Source organism: Arvicanthis niloticus, chromosome 2, assembly GCF_011762505.2.
Source record: "Arvicanthis niloticus isolate mArvNil1 chromosome 2, mArvNil1.pat.X, whole genome shotgun sequence".
Taxonomy (NCBI): Eukaryota; Metazoa; Chordata; class Mammalia; order Rodentia; family Muridae; genus Arvicanthis; species Arvicanthis niloticus.
In genome coordinates, this window is record NC_047659.1 from 144036333 (window position 1) to 144046078 (window position 9746).

Sequence of the window (9746 nt, forward strand, 5' to 3'; positions counted from 1 at the left end):
TGTTTACATGGCTTGTATCCTTAGTGACCTATGACATCCCTATTAAAAGTAGAATAAGAAGTGAAAGGGTTCCACATTACATTCACACAGTCTGACTTTTTTTTCCTCAAAAAGATGGGGTATAGGGATTAAGTTTTCTCCACAAAACGATTCTTGAATCTCATAAACTGTCCATCTCACTAAATTTAGCAATGTTATTACCAGTATACCATTATGCACAAGGTTACTATAGATTATTTGCTTATGACAAGTTTTTAGACATACACATATCACCTAATCAGTACGTTTCCGTTTTACTAAGTGGTATGAGACTGAACAGACAGGCAGTTCTATAGCATGGCTTTACTGGGCTTGATTCAAATAGTGGCATATCTGTTAAGCCCTTGTTTCCGTGTTTTTGAACTTAAAGGAACAGCTTGCAAACACAAACTGGATACTTGCCGACATACATGGATTTATGAGATTTAATAATCATCCATAAGTTAAAGCAGTGCATGTTCTACACTATTGCTTTTCTGTACAACTTGTAGCACATATTAAACTTTAATCATAGGCATTTTCTTATCCACATGAAAATTACCTTCCATGTCTTCTAGAACTTTGGAAATGTTCACCAATAGTATGGTCTCCCCAAACGTAGCCTAAAATATGGTACCAGAGAAAGTAGGTTACATTATTGGAAAATAGGCAACATTTAAGTTATTGAGTTGCGGGAACTTTAGAACCATCTCTGATTTATTCACCTCATTCTTCCTCATTCTCCACCGAAACTACAAAAACAATTAACAGTAACAAAACAAATCTGCCTACATTTTACAAAGTGAAAAAAAATATACTGTATTACCTATAGTTGTGAGATTCCTATAGGTCTCCAGCATCACATCTTTGTAGAGACTCTTCTGAGAAGGATCCAGCAAAGCCCACTCTTCTGGAGTGAAGTTCACATGCACGTCATCATAGGTCACTACATCCTAAATTTCCAGTATATGTATATACATAAGAAAGAATGGTTCCAACAACAGTGTAAATGTGTTTAAAAGGAATAGTTGCTGACTGGCCTGCCCATCCACATAGGACTTTTTATGCAATAATCAAACAGTTGTTCACAACTAATGAAAAACAAAAATTTAAGTAAATGTAGAAGCAAATAAATGATCTCTTGGAACCTGATGCCTCTGTATTAAGACGTTGGGTATAGAACGATGCAGCATCCTCCCAGACCTTCCTTGCATTTTGTTCCCTAAGACCCAGTACACAAGGGTGCCCTTAAGACTGCAGTTTCCTCTCACATGTCCATGCCTCTTGTAGATACATAAAACCATTTTCAACTTCCCTTCTCTTTTTGCCCCATCTCTGTGTCTGAGCTCTGAACTATGTGTAGAAACCCCCTACTCAACCACAGGCCATTCCTCCAGAAGACTAAACAGTCTGTCTAAAGACCCATCCTATTATCTGTTAGCCAAGACCCAATTCTCACAGTTGCCCAATGCTCTGCAGCACAATATCAGGGAAACCTTCCTCTGACCATTTCCATGTGACCAGTTTTCAAGTTCTCTTCAAAACAACTGAGGGAACTACACCAGAAAAAATGTGGACTTGACCAATGTTAACTGGGCTTGTATACAAATAAAATAATAACAGATTTCATGACTCCTACAAAAATAACTGAAGTGGCCCCTAAAATGTTATATTTCTGTCCCTACAGTTACTACTGATCTGTCTTCCAAATAGAGAGGCCTGATGGTACAGAGTTCTGTCAGTAAATCTAGGTGATCAGAAAGGTGGTCCATGGCTCTGCAGCTCTTTATGAGCCCCAGTGATTTCAGGTAAAACTAGCTCCAGTGAAGTCTAACACAACACAATACTTAATATTAATTTAATATCTCCTTCCTACCACATGGATTATGTTATAAGACGTGGAATCTGTCCTATTCACCTACCCAGCACTATACATACCTGAGAAACTTCTACATCTCAGAAGCTCCTTTTGTATCCAAGAACTGAATTTCTGTGTATGCCATGGCTATTGGAGGTAATAGAAAAGTTAATGAATTCTAATTAATGTTTCTGAAAGATGATTGCTATCACTGTTTTCCTACTAATTTCTAAGCTCTTTAAAAATTAGTCACACAAAACTGGATAAAGAAGTTTTAAAAATTCTATGAATCCAACCTTCACTTTTGCAATGTTTTCCTACTGCACACCAAAAGCAATGCTTGTATGTACATGTGGATAGTGACATTTAAGTTCCACACCTTGCCACTCAGAGCTTTACAGACCCTCCCTGGGAATCCACAGTCAGAAAGGGTCAAAGGAAAACGGCCTCTTCTATGATCACCACATGGAGCAAGAGAACCACACTCTGACCCACAGTCCCTCTTAGTACCAGCTGATCTGACTCTGATACCTCAGCAGACTTGCTCCTTCTGTCCTGGCAATGGAGATGGCCACAATCACCTGGGCATGACTTGTGGTCTTCCTCACAGCTTGTAACACATGCATCTGAGGTGAATCCTGTAAAGAACCTGCAAGCTACCTTCCATTAGTGGTCCTGATTGACAGGCCTGCCAGAGTCCCTCATTAGCTTGGAAAACTCAGCTGGGCCTCAGGACAATAAGCAACAGGTCCTCTACTTGGGATTCACAGAACAAATGAGTCAGACAGCTGAAGTCATCCAAGCTCTGCTGTTTCATCCTACATGCAGACAGAGCCCTAGTTTGGGAAATTTGCATTTAATAAAATGTTCCAGTCTCCCAGAACACTTATTTTCCTCTTTAACGGAACTGGGTCCTTTATTTGCATATTCAGTTATACATGCAATGTCCATCTCTGCTTCATACTGGGGAAATCCTACAGCCAAATTGTAGTCAAATTCATAGTTTAACAACAGCTAAAAAGAAAATGTGGCTATAAATTTTAAAACTAGGAGCAGTAATGGGAGAGAAAAGGGAAAAAAAGAAGAAATAAAAATGATAGGATTTCACTGCTCCTAGGCATGATGCAGTAGAAAATTTATTATACACAGAAGAGAGAACATAGCCAGACCCAGTTATATCTGGGATGGTTTAGAGTAGACATGACCTTGAACCTTGTGCAGAGAGGAAGAAGAAGAGACACAAGAGCCAAACCAAGAGATCAGAATGATTAATAATAGATGAAAAAACCAGTCCACAAATTGTTGGATTACAAAGAATGGCAGCTAGTACTTTGGCAGCTATAATCTTGGGCTAGAGGGTGAGGTGTGCCATCAGTATTCTGTAACAGGCAGGAACCGTAGTCTAATAAGTGAACCAGACATCCAGGTTTCCTTTGGTTTGTTAAATAGACCACTCAGCTGCTTGTCCCAGAGTTTAAGACTTAACACCAGGGAGAAAGGAGAAGGAAGCAAGAGTGATTATACTCTCAAAGATTATTTTTAAAAGTTAATACACACTTTGTGGTCCAATATTTTTGAGGAACTAAACCTAAGAACTAGAGCGCACCAAGTAGCACTCACATCTTTTTCTCTTACAGTGTGTCTGTTCACACAGGAATTATAACATTCCTGCTAGGTACAGCCACAGCAGTTTGTCTAGATCTTCATTTGCTCGAACTAGTGAAAATACAGAAATTTGGTTTCTAGATATAAGTACAGGTCTTCATTTAAATTTGTCATTGCCCTAATCTGGGAAATGCCGCAAGATGGCCAGTAAGAAATTTTACTGATTATTTTCTAAAATTGCTTACTTGACGACTTATGGTGAATGCCAACTACTGCCAAAGGGAAAGACCTCACTTTCTTTCCTTCTCCTCCTTTCCTGTGCTGGAAATATACCATCTAATCTATTTCCTCCTAGTTCAAAATTATGACCATTTTCAAACTATCCCTTAAATGACAACCTATCTATTATTTATAAAATAACCATAACCTGATAACCAAAACCAAGGGAAAGCAATGATGACTCTCCACAAATATTTCTTGCTGAATAGAGGTAAAAAGAAATTCTTTAAAAGGGTAGGTAAGGGTAGGAAAATTAGAAAAATTGGTTAGACCTAAGAAAATTAGCTTCAGCATCTGTTCTGTAGATTTCATATTTTCAGAGGACTCACGATTGAGCTGTAGTACAGACTGGTTCTGTCTGAAAGAATAGATGAAGTGAGGTCATCTGGAATCACCAGCTATTCCTGAAATTGTTTTGGAAGCAATTCTCTGGAAACAGCTTCAGGAGAAAGAGGCTGGAAGACCAGGTCGCTTCAGGGTTCTGTCCAGTTTGATTTTCTTGAAATTTTCTTCTCTGTAGCCAAAACCTTCTGGGTCTTCTCCCATCAAGTCTGATCCATAACACTCTGGAGGAAGTCCAAAGCCTTTTCTTTTTCTCTGTTAACACAAATATAGAGCCTCGCTCCCAAAATAGCATGTCACTTGTCCAATGACTGGAAATCATTCAAGTAGAGATTAGATTAATTTAATAGTTTGTTCCCACTTCCAGAGGAATTTTAATATAACAATAAAGCTCATAACCATATGCATTTTGATAATTAAAACAATTCAAGCAATTAACACAATCTAAGTATTATTATCTGCCTAATTTATACGCTGCTCTTTGACCTACATGAGATCAAGGCCTATATTTATTCATGTATGTATTTAACTTCAATTGAAATCCTTTCTGCTTACTGTATGAGCCTATTTCTATGGTCAAACTTTGTCAAACCAGGCTGAATAATCACATAAGTCCCATGTAGACCATGTTCAAAGATCCTGTCTCTCTGCCCTGGCATAGACACTTTTGAATTTTTTTTAAAGAACTTTTCAATCAGTTACCCTTCTGTGTGTATTTGTTTTCCATATTTGAGATCAAAGGCTTAGATTTCTTTATTCCACATATATTTGAAAACATTTAAACAATTACCATTATATTTTCTCCTAACCTTACAAACAATGAAATCAAAATTAATTTATCTCTCTCCTGTGATTATCTGCTTGTTGGAGTGTTAGGAGCCGCAATATAATCTGCCACCCCAAGTTGGCGCTACATTGATCTGCGCAGTTGGTAGGCTGAGAGGCGTGCCATAGTCACTGAATGTTGGGTGGTGAGCGAACAGCCAATCAGAAGTGAATACGTCACTCTAGACTGTACTTAAGCCGGACCCCTTCCTCAGCTCTCCCCTTCCGCGCCTCTCCACGTTTCCCCACGTGTGTGAGACAGATTAAAGCCTCTTTTTGCAGTAACTACCTGATCTCTGCGTCTCGTGCTTTCTCTCCCACGGATGCAAGGCTCAGGGGGATGCGTTAGATCTGGTGCCGAAACCCGGGTAAATTCCAGGCGCGTGGAAATTCCAGGCATGCGAAACCCACGCGCGGTTTTTCCAGGCGGCAGAAATTTCTACGCGTTAGCGGAGGGACCCCGAGCCTCGAGGACGGTTAAAAGACTGCGGCTGTAAGAGGTACACCCTTTGGAAGTTATGTCTAAAGTAGAAATCTTGACAAGTGGATTTAAATCCACCGCGGCCACTGCATTAATTAAACTCTTGCTTATATTGCAATTGTTTTATGGCTACTCGGGCATCTCAGAACCAGAGTGTGTTAGTGTTAGCCGGCATCAGGCCAAGGAGCCTGGAGGTCAGGCCAAGGAGCCTGGAGGTCAGGCCAAGGAGCCTGGAGGTCAGGCCAAAGCGCCTGGAGAGATAGAGTACTCAAAAGGAACAAGGGCTACTGCAGAGTCCATTAAGCTTGAGGACCCTCCACCGGATGGTGGAGAGAGAACGGAGGTCAAATGGACCCCATTGTACTTCATTAAGGAGCCTGACTCTATAGAACTGGGCAGCTCCGAGGAGGAGAGCATAGAGGAGGAAGTAGCCGCTTGTGCAAAGGATTGCCGTTCTGAGATAAGACTAAGAAAGATCTTAAGTCACTCAGCCCAGCCCCACGGACCTCGGCTGGCGCCAGCGGCTCGCTCGGGCTGGAGGGTCCCCTGCCGTGCTTCTCGCCTTGGGCTGTGGGAACAAAATCCCTGCGATGGGGCCTAGGTCAGACCGGTTGCAGAGGCGTCTGCGCTCTGCTACCTGCAGCGGCTTGCAACAAGGCAGAGCAAGAGAGCGTGGCGGGAAAGGCAGACAGAGGAGGGAGATAGTCTGCCCTGGGAAGCGCAGTGGGCACACAGGGAGTGTCCCGCGAGCTCAGAGCAAGCAATGCCAGTGATAGAACAGATGATCTTTGAGGATGTCATGGCTGGGTGCCGTGCAGCCATTGTCCCTCTTAAGAACAAGAGGCTACAAGATTGGCTAAGGGCCTGCTGTGGCCCAGGAAGGGAGGCTGTTTGTGCTTATTCCACAGGTGAAAACAATTCAATTTGGGTCCCTACGCGGCTGGTGCAGATTGTGAAGAATGAAGCTAGGTTGCAAGATTACGGTTCTGAGTTGGTGATAAGTATACCACTGTGGGCCATAGTCAGATCTTAAACTGTTCTCTTGCCAGTATATTCAAATGCTGAAGTATTGCCTAGTTCAAAGCTATTGAGAGTTACTTGGTTGCCCTGGCCTCAGGCCCATCGCCAAAAGCCTGGGTCATAAATGCTACAAGTTTTCCATTAGACTTTACACTTTGTTTTGTGGCAGCAAACTTTATAACATATAGGTAATCCACTTGGTGTTAATTTGAGAGAAAATAGATTGCTTACATCGTTAAAGATTGTTTTTTTGATTTGCCTATGTTTATAGAGAAAAGATACAACATGTGTCTTTTAAGGTTTACAGTTTAAATTTAAGGTTCAAAGCTAAAGCCAAAATGCACAATTCAGGCTTAGCCAAACCTCAGAGAACAGGCCTGAGGGAGGTTACATTTACATTTGAATTAGGACTGAGCTGCAGAAGCTCAGGTGTTAAAAGCTCCTTTTGTTCTGGGTCTTTAGACCAGGCACTAGAAATGTGCTTAAGGGAATTTGTCTTTTGTTCTCATTGTTTCTTGTGAGAGGAAGGGTAAACCTAAGACCCAAAGATTTTACAACAGTCTGTGGGCTAAAGGTTATGATTATGCTGCAGAAATTAAAATTATGCCTGCTTCCCTCCATGAGTATAGCTGTGTCTGCTGATAGAATATGGTTCAGGTTGTTTTAATTCCTCTGTATTTGAAATTGTTGAGGATGAGATGCTTTAGATTCCTTTAATGTGTGTAACAATTGTTAGAGAATAAGATTGGCTTTTATCCGATATTCTCATTGGACAAAAAAAGATTGGTTATTAAATTAATCCAAAATAAAGTTCAAATTTAAGATTTATACAGCTTAACTTGTCTATTCCAGCTGCCATTTTAATAAATGCTTATAGAATTTTATAGATATAAAAAATGTTTTTATACCATCTCTTTACATTTCTGGTAAAGGTAAAAGGTTTACAATTAGTAAATTTATTCATAATTTTTAAGAGCCCATGAAGCGATATTTGTTAGAAATAATTGCTTCAGAAAATGGTTAATCATTTTACATTTTATATATACAAATATTGTTGTTGCTTTAATACAAAAAATTAAGAAGTTAAATCTTTTAGTGTAAATTATTCATTGTGTGATACTTTATTAGTGGATTTCTCTAAAGAAATTTTTTCTGCAAGCCATTGCTCCAATATAACGAGCATTAAAAATTTTTTGGAAATAACTTGTTGCTCCAAAAAAAGATTCAAAGACAGTGTCTTTCAATATTTGAGTCAATTTGGCTTTAAAAATAGCTCAGCCATTAAAGGCTGGACTTAATTTAAAATATAAAGGCTAAACTCCCAGCGGCCACGTGGTGACTCACAACCATTTGTGGTGGGGATCTAACGCCATCTTCTGGCTTGTGAGTGTACATGCAAAGAAAAATAGTTTACTTTTAATCTTGATTTGCTCTTAGTAATTTTTAAAGGTTGTTAAGAGATATTATTTGACTAAAACCTCATCTTAAGCTTACCATAAGAGGATTTAAAACCTCTGTTTAATGTTTTCAAAGGGATACAAGTCCAAAATTAAATCGTATGTATATTTTCTTAAATTTACCCTGCTTCAACACAATTAAATTACGTGTTGTAGCCACTGTTTAAAATGTTATAAGGGGTATATCTGCCTTTGTCTTGTTAAATATGTTTCATAAAGTGCAAAATGTTTTGGCTACAAGATTTAATATCTCTAGCCATTTAAATAACATTAAAATTAATAAGGTGTTTAAAAATGCATTTACACAACCAGTGTTGGTGTGTGTAGACCCTTCATTTTTCTTTATGTTATCCAACTTTCAGAATAATTCTGATATCTTGGATTGTAAAAAGGTTACATGCTTTTTAGCACAAGGCTGGAATGGATCACTAGACCTAGCCTTGGTTGTGCATGTGCCTACCTTTGTGCCCATCTCAGTACATCGTTATGGAGACTTAAAAGAGACCTTGGTCAATCAAAGAGTTGATTGGCTCTAAGCCCATGTGAAGCAGCTCACAGATGTGGTTCAAATAAGCTGTGTGTCAACAGCCTCACATCCAGGTGTTACACCTCTAAGATTTGTGAATGATGCATTTACTTAAAGCCATAATCTTTCTGCTTATTTAAAAGGAAAGTGGAATGGGAAGTTGGACCAGGTACAGGAGCAATTGCAAATCCAGATTTCCAGCCTTGATGGAGTGCGGATGGAGCCTGTTTCCTGTGGAGATTTTACTTCTTAAATGTCTTCTGCCCTTTTCTTTCTTTCTTTCTAAAGAGCGGGAATAGGCTTGCTTGGTACAGCCCTATGATGTGAATTAGTATTCATAGATGGTTGGTTTGTAAGCTCAAAGCCCAACAAAAACGTGACAAGGTAGCTTAAAGCCTAAGCACTCGCAGCCTTAGAGCAAGAGTCTCTCCCTGAAATTTGACTATCTAGGCTAAGAAAATAGCCTATGACAGAGACCCTCTCAGTCTATGCACACCAGGGGTTCGTCCCATTGCACTGGGTTAGATGAGAGGTCTAAGTCCAGCCAGCTCTTGCCTAAATAATTGTGGTACCTAATAATAGGTTGACAGCCCTTGCACTCCTGGGAGCTATACTCCATTGTACAGGAATGGGTGTCAATTCTCTTTATATTTCCTTAGCCCGAGCACCCAGAGGACTGGTTTCCATTGCACCTGGAAGGGTAAGGAAAAATCTTCGGGCTATAAGCTCTTGATCGCTTATTCCCCCACGATGGAGTTTGCTTGATCGGGTTTGAGTTCGAATCTTAATTGGTGCTACATTTAATAGGCAAAAGGCTGTTTCATATTAATAATTTAAACAGGGGGAGATGTTAGGAGCCACAATATAATCTGCCACCCCAAGTTGGCGCTACATTGATCTGCTCAGTTGCTAGGCTGAGAGGCGTGCCATAGTCACTGAATGTTGGGTGGTGAGCGAACAGCCAATCAGAAGTGAATACGTCACTCTAGACTGTACTTAAGCCGGACCCCTTCCTCAGCTCTCCCCTTCCGCGCCTCTCCACGTTTCCCCACGTGTGTGAGACAGATTAAAGCCTCATTTTGCAGTAACTACCTGATCTCTGCGTCTCGTGCTTTCTCTCCCACGGATGCAAGGCTCAGGGGGGCGCGTTAGATTGGAGGCCAGTAGTCTGTATATTCTGCTTATCTCTGCAGTCCTCTGAACAGCCTGCCTGTTTGAACAGCACTGATTCCCAGTACCTCTAATCCTAAACTCTTTGTATAGTTCTGAACTGTGGAAAGAAATCCCCACATAGCTTGGTTTAAGTCCATAACCTGCTAAGAAGCCAATTCTCTC